Genomic DNA, 9418 nt, shown 5'->3' with positions numbered 1-9418 from the left:
CTAGTTGTGAGATGGGTGTCTGATCCCCAGCTCCAAGACTTGGGACCCCGAGCAGGCCCCAAGTCACTGGCACAGTGTTCCTGGTTGTTGGAGGAGGTCCAGTCCCCTTCTCCATGCCTCGGGTCCCCAGGCAGGCCCCAAGGTGCTGGTGGTGTGCCTAGGCCGGAATTAATTTTTTGTCCTTTGCTTACTTCTAACACAGGGGGATTTCTTGTGGGAAACAGTACTTGAGGTTTGTTGTTGAGAGAATTTGCTGCTTTGCTGCTCTTTCCCTAGGGAAGGCTTTATGTGCAGCTCAGCATTTAATGGTTGACCTTATAGGTACTTCCAGCTCTCCACAGACTCAGTGCACCTGGGTTGTGTAGAAACTCTGATCTGGGCCTGAGTTTTTTTTGTCAAACTACACCCCCTGTATTTCTGCATTCCTGATCAGTATCCTCTGAGTTGTCCCATGCTGATTGGGGAGTGGATCAGCTGTCCTTGCTGTGTTCCAGTGTTTTCCTGGTGGGCCTGTCTCCCCCACTGCCCATGCTCCAAACACTTCCCATGGGATGGGCCCTGCTCTGGTCCCTTGCATTGGGGGGCCACCCCTGCTTCTCCCCTGCTGCCTCCAAGTAACTCCATCTAAAGGGCACAGCTGTGGCTTCTGGTGGCTCTTGCTCCATGCGCTTAGCAGCTCCAGCACTAAAGTGGCCCCAGGCCAAAATGCTCATAGCAGTTTTTCTTTCTTTCATTGTGGTTTCTCCCACCTTATGAACTCCGTAGGTCTCCTCCTCTTCCCCCTGAGCTCCAGCGGCCCCAGCTTGGCTGATGTTACATTTTTATAGTTGTAAATTGTTTGATTTGTGGGAGAGAGTGATGTTGGGGACCATCAATCATGCTATCTTGACCACAACCAGCCAAATTTTATTCATTTTTATGGCAGAGTAGTATTCCATAATGTATACATACCACAGTTTCCTTATCCAATCATCCATCAATGGACATTTAGGTTGGTTCCATATCTTTGATATTGTAAACAGAGCTGTGATGAACAGGGAGCAAAGGTATACCTTTGACATGATAATTTCCATTCCTCTGGGTATATATCCAGAAATGGGATTGCTGAATCATATGGAAGATATATTTGTAGTTGTTTGAGAAAACTCCATACTGTTTTCCATAGTGGCTGTACTAGTTTACAGTCCCACTGACATTGTAGGAGTGTTCCCTTCTCTTCACATCCTCTCAGCATTCGTTATTCACCGAGTTTTTGATTATAGCCAGTCTAACTGGGGTGAGGGGGTATCTCAATGTTGTTTTAATTTGCATTTCCCTGATGACTAGTGATGTTGAACATTTTTTCATGTACCTGTTGGCCATTTCTGTCTTCCATCGAAAAATGTCTATTAAGCTCTTTGCCTATTTTTTAATTGAATTATTTGTTTTTTTACTGTATTATTGCTTGAGTTCCTTGTGGATTATGGATATTAATCCCTTGTTGGATGCATAGTTAGCAAAAATTACCTCCCACACTGTAGGTTGTTGTTTCACTTTGTTGATTGTTTCCTTTGCTGTGCACAAGCTTTTTAGTTTGATATAGTTCCATGTGTTCTTTTTTCTTTTGTTGCTTCTGCTTTTGTTCATAAACTCTGTGCCCAGACCTACTTCCAGAAGTGTTTCACCTATACTTTCTTTTAGTAATTTTACAGTTTAAAGTCTTATACTTAAGTCTTTAATCCATTGTGAGTTGATTTTAGTGTATGGTCAGAGGTACATATCTAGTTTCATTCTTCTGCATATGGATATCCAATTTTCCCAGAACCACTTATTAAAGAGGCAGTCTTTTACCCAATGTAGATTTTTGTTGCTTTTGTCTAATATCAGATGGCTGTAAGCCTGAGGGGTGATTTCTGTGTTCTCAATTCTACTCCACTGTTCTGAATGTCTATTTTTATACCAGTATCATGCTGTTTTGGTTGCAATAGCTTTGTAGTATAATTTGAAGTCAGGTAGTATTATGCCTCCAGCTTCATTTATTTTGCTCAGGATTGCTTTGACTATTTGAGGTCTTTTGTTGTTCCGTATGAAAGTTAACATTGTTTTTTCTATTTCTGTGAAGAATGTAATTGGTAGTTTGTTGGGGATTGAATTGAATCTGTAGATTGCTTTGGGTAGTATAGACATTTTCACAATATTAATTCTTCCAATCCAACAGCATGGAAGATATTTCCATCTTTTTGTGTCTTCTTTAATTTCTTTCAGAAGTGGTTTATAGTTCTCATTGTAGAGGTCTTTCACCTACTTGTTTAAATTGATCTCTAGGTATTTTATTTTTTTCCTGACAATTATAAATGGGCTTACTTTATTTTTCTTTCTGTTAGTTCATTATTTGAGTATAGAAATGCAACTGATGCGGGGGAATTTATTTTTTATCCTGCAATGTTACTAAGGTTATTAACCAGTTCTAGGAGTTTTTTGACATTCTTTATGTTTTTCTATATATAGTGTCATGTCATCTGCAAATAGAGACAGTTTTACTTCATCTTTTCCAGTCTGGACTCCCTTTATTTCTTTCTCTTGCCTGATTGCTCTGGCTAGTACCTTCAGTACTGTAGTAAGTAGAAGTGGTGAGAGTGGGCATCCTCGTCTTGTTCCTGTTCTTAATGGAAAAGCCCTCAGTTTTTCCCCATTCAGAATGACACTGGTTGTGGGCTTGTCATAAATGGCTTTTATCATGTTGAGATACTTTCCTTCTATACCTATTTTTTGAGAGTCTTTATCATGAAGGGATGTTGAATTTTGTCAAATGCTTTTCAGTATCTGTTGAGATAATCATATGGTCTTTGTCCTTGAGTTTGTTGATGTGATCTATCACATTTATAGACATCCATATGTGAACCATCCTTGCATGCCTGGGATGAATTTCACTTGATCATGGTGTATAATTTTTAAAAATGTGTTACTGTATTCTGATTGCTAATATCTTGTTCAGGATTTTCACATCTATGTCTATCAAGCATAGTGGCCTGTAATTTTAATTTTAATTGTCCTAGTTTGGAGAGTTTTCTTATTCCAAAATTAGGGGGTGGGGAAAAATGTTTTACAGCTGCATTACAACCAAAGACTTGAAGTGGGGAGAAAGAACTTTCTGAAGAAGAGTGTGCCATTCCAAATGGTAGAGGACAGATACCACACAAATGCTGGGAAAATAGGGCAGGTCTTGGTAGTAGGCAAAATATAATTGAAGGGAAGAAACAGAGGCCAAATCACTGGCATCTACATGCTAAGGCAGCTGAATTTTATGGAGTTCAATAGGAGGTCTGTGTAGCTACTAATGGATTTTGCCAATTGCGGCAACCTGGATAGTGTTTAAGGAGATAAATAAGCCATGTTTTTGTGTTGGAAAATTGGATGTGGTATCCACTTTTTATAGACAATAAGAGAAAAAAAAAAGACAGACTTAAAGGATACGATGGCAAAAAGAAGTCTAATTATAACAATTTATTTTACATACAGAACAATAACTTAATTGTTTTGAAGACATGTATTTTACTAAAATTAAATCAATGTGAAGCTGTTTAACAGGTTATAGAAATATTTTTAATTGATCAGTCTCTCATTATTTACAAGACCATTTTATTTATTTGTTTGTTTGTTTGTTTATTTTAATTAACTTTTCATTGTTGAATCAAAATTGATTATATATATTTTGGGGGTTCAACATTGAGATATGTTAATTGAATCAATATTACTAGCATATATATTGTTACAAATCATAATTATTCTTTATGTCCCTTTTCCAATCTCTCCCCATCCCCCTCTACCTCCTTCCCTCCCCCCTCTAATTACCCTAGATTTCTTCTCTCCTTCTGAAAGGGTAATGGTTACTCTGCTGATTTATTGCCTAGACGATCTGTCCAATGCTGAGAGGTGTGATCAGGTCCCCCAATATTGTCATAGATCAGATGCTTCTTCTGTCACTCTGAAATGGGCTTTTTGAAGAGAAACATTCTCTTTTTTTCTTTATCTCTACTGGTGACTATCCTTGTGTCAATGTACTCCAGTGGTTGGTGGACTATCTGCTTGGTAGCTGTAGTGTCCTGCCACTTTTGTGACATTCATGGTTATTGTGGTGGCTATGATAGGCCACCCCCATGGAGGTGATGTTTTTGGCATGCTCCTTGTGCTGGAAGGATTCCTGGTTGTGGGGATGATATTGCCTAAAAGGATTTTGTCATCAACAATTTAGTTATCTCATTCTAGCTTAGAAAACTAATCTCATCTTGTAAGAATAACAAAGCCAGAAATGTAAATGAAGCAAAACTTTAAATGGTGCGGTCAAAGGAAATTAGTTTCCCGTTAAGTGTTTTACAAATTTCAAAATATATAAAGTGTGAAACATTGATCCACAATTATAATACTGTCATTTTATTATTAAAAACTACAGTATTTACTCTAGAAATTTAGCTTTATGAGTGTTTGTGTAACAGAGGCATAGTGGTTTTCTCTACAAGTATTGACCTGTTAGAACTTAAAAATGGCTGAAAAAAGTTCTGGTTTATTCATGATTTTCCTGCTTGGAGGAAATCTCCCTGGATGGTCGTGTGTGTGTGTGTGCATGTGTTAGTGTGTAGAGTATTGTATTAATATCGTCAGCCTTTCAAAAATTATTTCCTTTGAAACTCTCAACATTAATATTTATTTTAAGAATTTTATTGAAATTAATAACGTTTACTAAAAACCTGACTAGAGTACTCATCACTCTCAGAACTGACTAAATTTCATAAACTTTGTGTGTCACTCATATACTTATTTATTTCACACATATATAATTTTATTTTATTATAAGTCAGAGTTTATTGATTATAGGGGTGTAGCATAAATAGAGAAAACTTGGTTTTGCTTTTGCGTGCAATTGTTTGATTCCACTTTATCTTGTCTTTGATTATATTATTTATACTTTTAAAATTTTTTAGTGTTATCATAAGGTTTCCAATATATATTTTTAACTAATGAAAGCCCACCTTCAAGTAACAACCTACTGCTTCATGTATGTATTAGTCAGGGTTCTCCAGAGAGACAGAATCAATAGGATATGTTATAATTATATGAGAGGCATTTATTTGGGGAATTAGGTCACGTGGCCATGAAGAAAAGTCCCACGATAGGCCATCTATAAACTGGATGCTGGTAGCATTGCTCAGTCCAAGTCCAAAAGGCATCAGAACCAGGGAAGCTGATGGTGTCCTTGGTGTAGGTTCTGGAACCCAAAAGCTGAAGAATCTCAAGCTCTGATGTCCACAGACAGGAGAAAAGAGGGTATCCCAGCTCCAGCAGATCAGGAGAGAGCTTCACCTCTTTCCTCTGTCTTTTGTTCTCTCCAGACCCCCAGTGGATTGGATGGTTCCCACCCACACTGAGGGTGGGTCTTTCCCACCCAGGCCACTCAGACTCTCATACTAATCTCTGCTGGAAACACCCTCATGGATACACCTGAAAAGATGGCGTTATCAGGTTTCTCTGCATTCCTTCATCTAACCAAGTTGACATCTAGAATTAACCTTCACAATGTATAATGTAGGTACCTATAATAGGGTATTCTCAATTCCTACCTCTTACCCCTTATGACATTGTTGTCATTCTTTTTATTTATTTATATGCATAATCACTCAATGTATTGCTACTATTATTATTTTAAACTTAAGTTATCTTTAGAATAATGGAGGGGGAGGGTGCNGGTCTTTCCCACCCAGGCCACTCAGACTCTCATACTAATCTCTGCTGGAAACACCCTCATGGACACACTTGAAAAGATTGCGTTATCAGGTTTCTCTGCATTCCTTCATCTAACCAAGCCGACATCTAGAATTAACCTTCACAATGTATAATGTAGGTACCTATAATAAGATATTCTCAATTCCTACCTCTTGCTCCTTATGACATTGTTGTCATTCTTTTTATTTATTTATATGCATAATCACTCAATATATTGCTACTATTATTATTTTAAACTTAAGTTATCTTTAGAATAATGGAGGGGGAGGGTGCTGAGAAAGATGGCTGACTAGAAAGAGACATTGCTCATCTCTCCCACAAAGACAGAGAATCCACTGAGTGTGCACTACACTTGGACTAGGAAAATGAATGGAGAGAGTGGGAACACACTGAGGGAGCAGTGGCAATGTTGGTGAGTAGTCACAACCAGAATGGAAACATCCTCAGCCCCCCCAACACCCCATCCCCCACCCCAGAGTGGTGGGGATTCAGGAGGAGTTTCAAGCTTCATGATAAAGACTCTTAACAGATTAGATATGGAAGAGAAATATCTCAACACACACACACGAAAACTGCAAGTGACAAAACCATAGTTAACATCATCCTGAATGGGGAAAACCTGAAAGTTTTTTCTTGAAGAACAGGAATAACACAAGGATGTGCACTCTCACTACTCCAATTTAACATAGTATTGGAAGTACTAGAAAGGGCAAACAGTCAAGTGAAAGAACTAAAGGGCATCCAAATTGGAAAAGATGAAGTCAAATTGTCCCTATTTGCATATGACATGACCCTATGTGTAGAAAAACCTAAAGACACACTCAAAAAACAAACAAAACAAAACAAAACAAAAAAACCCTCTTAGGGCTGATAAACAAATTCAGTAAATTTGCAGGATCCAAAATCAACATATGAAAATCAGTAGCATTTTTATACTCCAACAACAAACTAGCAGAAAAAGAAATAAAAACAACAGTCCCATGTACAGTAGCTACCAAAAAATTAAAATACCTAGGAATAAATTTAACCAAGGAAGTGAAAGATTTCTATATGAAAACTAAAAATCACTACTGAAAGAAATTAAAGATGACATAAGATGGAAAGACATTCCATGCACATATGTGGGAAGAATTACAATGTGAAAATGTCTAAACTGCCCAAAGAGATTTACAGATTCAGTGTGATCTCCAACAAAATACAAATGGCATTCTTCACAGAAAAGGAAAAAATGATCCTAATGCTCATATGGAAAAACAACAGACCCCAAGTAGCCAAAGCAATCATGAATGAAAAAAATAAAAATTAAAAAATACAGCTGGAGGCATTAAGCCTCTACCTGAATTCAAATTATACTACAAAGCTATAGCCACCAAAACAGCATGGTACTGGCATAAAAACAGACACTCAGACCAAATGAATGGAGTAGAGAACCCAGGAATCAATCCACATTATTCCACACAACTGATCTTTCACAAAGGCACCAAGAACTTACATTGGGGAAAGGACAGCCTCTTCAGTAAGTGGTGCTGGGAAAACTGGATATCCATGTGTAGAAGAATGAAGTTAGACCTGTACCTCTAGCCATGTACCCAAATCAACTGAAAATGGATTAAAGACTTAAATATAAGACCTCAAATTATAAAACTCCTAGAAGAAAACATGGAAGAAACACTTCAGGATGAAGAACTGGGCAAAGAATTTATGAATAAGACCTCAAAAGCACAGGCAACAAAAGAAAAAATGAACAAATGGGATTGTATCAAACTAAAAAGCTTCCACACAGCAAAGGAAACAATCAGCAGAACAAATAGAAAAACTGCAGAACTGGAGAAAATATCTGCAAACTACAAATCTGCCAGGGATTAATATCCAGTATATACAAGTCACTCAAACAATTTAATAGTAAAAAAAACCCAAATAATCCTTTTTTTTTTTGTCCTTTTTTGTGACCACGCTCAGCCAGTGAGCATACCGGCCATCCCTATATAGGATCCGAACCTGCGGCGGGAGCACCACAGCGCTCCCAGTGCCGCACTCTCCCGAGTGAGCCACGGGGTCAACCCCAAATAATCCAATTTAAAAAGGAATGCGGGAGCATTGCTGAAATGAAGACAAAGAAATGGCCAATAGGTACATGAAAAAAATGCTCACCGTCACTAATCATCAGGGAAATGAAAATCAGAATTGCATTGAGATATCTTCTCACCCATTAGTCTGTTCATTATCAAACAGAGAGAGAATGACAAATGCTGGTGAGGATGCAGAGAATGGGGAATGCTGCTGCCCTGTTGGTGGGACTGTAAATTAGTGCAGGCACTATGGAAAATAGGAGGGAGGTTTTTCAAACAATTACACATAGAACTACCATATGATCCAGGAATCTGACTACTGGGCACATACCCAGAGGAATGGAAATCATCATGTCAAAGGAAAATCTTCCCTCCTATGTTTACAACAGATCTATTTGCAACAGTCAGTGAAACCCACCTAAATGCCCATTGATGGATGACAGGATAAGGAAAATATAGTATATATACAGAGGGAAATACTACTCTGCCATAAAAAGGAATGAAATTCTGCCATTTGCAGCAGCATGGATGAGCTTGGAGAAAATTATACTAGGTTAAATAAGCCAGGCACAGAAAGAGAAATAACACATGGCCTCACTCAGAAATAGGATGAAAGAAATGAAGGGAAGAAGGAAGGAAGGGAGAAAGGGATGGAGGGAGGGAGGGAGGGAGGGAGGAAGGAAGAAAGGAAGGAAAAAAAGAAGGGAAGAAGGAAGGGAGGAAAGAAAAAAAAGAATGAAAGAAAGAAAAAGAAAAAGAGATAGAAAGAAATAGCAACAACAATAATACATTGAACTTGAAGAAGGAAAGAAAAGAATTGTAGTTTCTAGAGGTAGGGATGGGAGAGGTGTTAGCCTGAAATTGGTTAACTGATACAAAGAATGTTTAAGCTTTGTAATGATGAATATGCTAATTACCCTGATTTAATCAACATATATTGTACACAGGTATTGGTATCCAACTTTGTACCCCACAAATATGTATAATCAATTATGCTTCAGTATGAAAAGTTATCTTGAGATCACTTAAGATTAAAAAGTATATATACCACGTTTTCTTTATCCATTCATCTGGCAATGGATACCTAGGTTAGTTCCATGTATTGGCTATTGTGAATAGTGCTGCAATAAACATGGGGTGCAGATATCTCTTTGGTATACTGATTCCCTTTCCTTCAGATAAATATCCAGTGTGAGATCGCTGAATCATTAATATTTCTTCTTGTAGATTCCTGAGAAACCTCCAATACTGTTTTCCATATTGGTTGTACTAAATTTAGCTCCAGCCAACAGTGTGTAAGTGTTCCCTTTGCTCCACATCCTCACCAGCCTTTGTTGTTTTTGTGTCTTTTTTATAAGAGACATTCTAACTGGGGTGAGGTGATGTCTCATTCTGGTTTTGATTTGTGCTTCCCTGTTGATTAGTGATGGTGGGCATTATTTCATATACCTGTTAGCCATTTGTATGCCTTCTTTTGAGAAATATCTACTAGGCTATATTCCCATTTTTTTTTTTTTTTTTGGTCTTTTTGTCTTTTTCCGTGTCCGGCAACGGGATCGCAACCCTCAGTGTTGCTCCCGCACCTCGCTCAG

This window comes from Galeopterus variegatus, unplaced genomic scaffold, assembly GCF_000696425.1.
Source record: "Galeopterus variegatus unplaced genomic scaffold, G_variegatus-3.0.2 Scaffold1876, whole genome shotgun sequence".
Taxonomy (NCBI): Eukaryota; Metazoa; Chordata; class Mammalia; order Dermoptera; family Cynocephalidae; genus Galeopterus; species Galeopterus variegatus.
The sequence above is the reverse complement of the archived record's forward strand: the minus strand, read 5'-3'. Positions refer to the sequence as shown.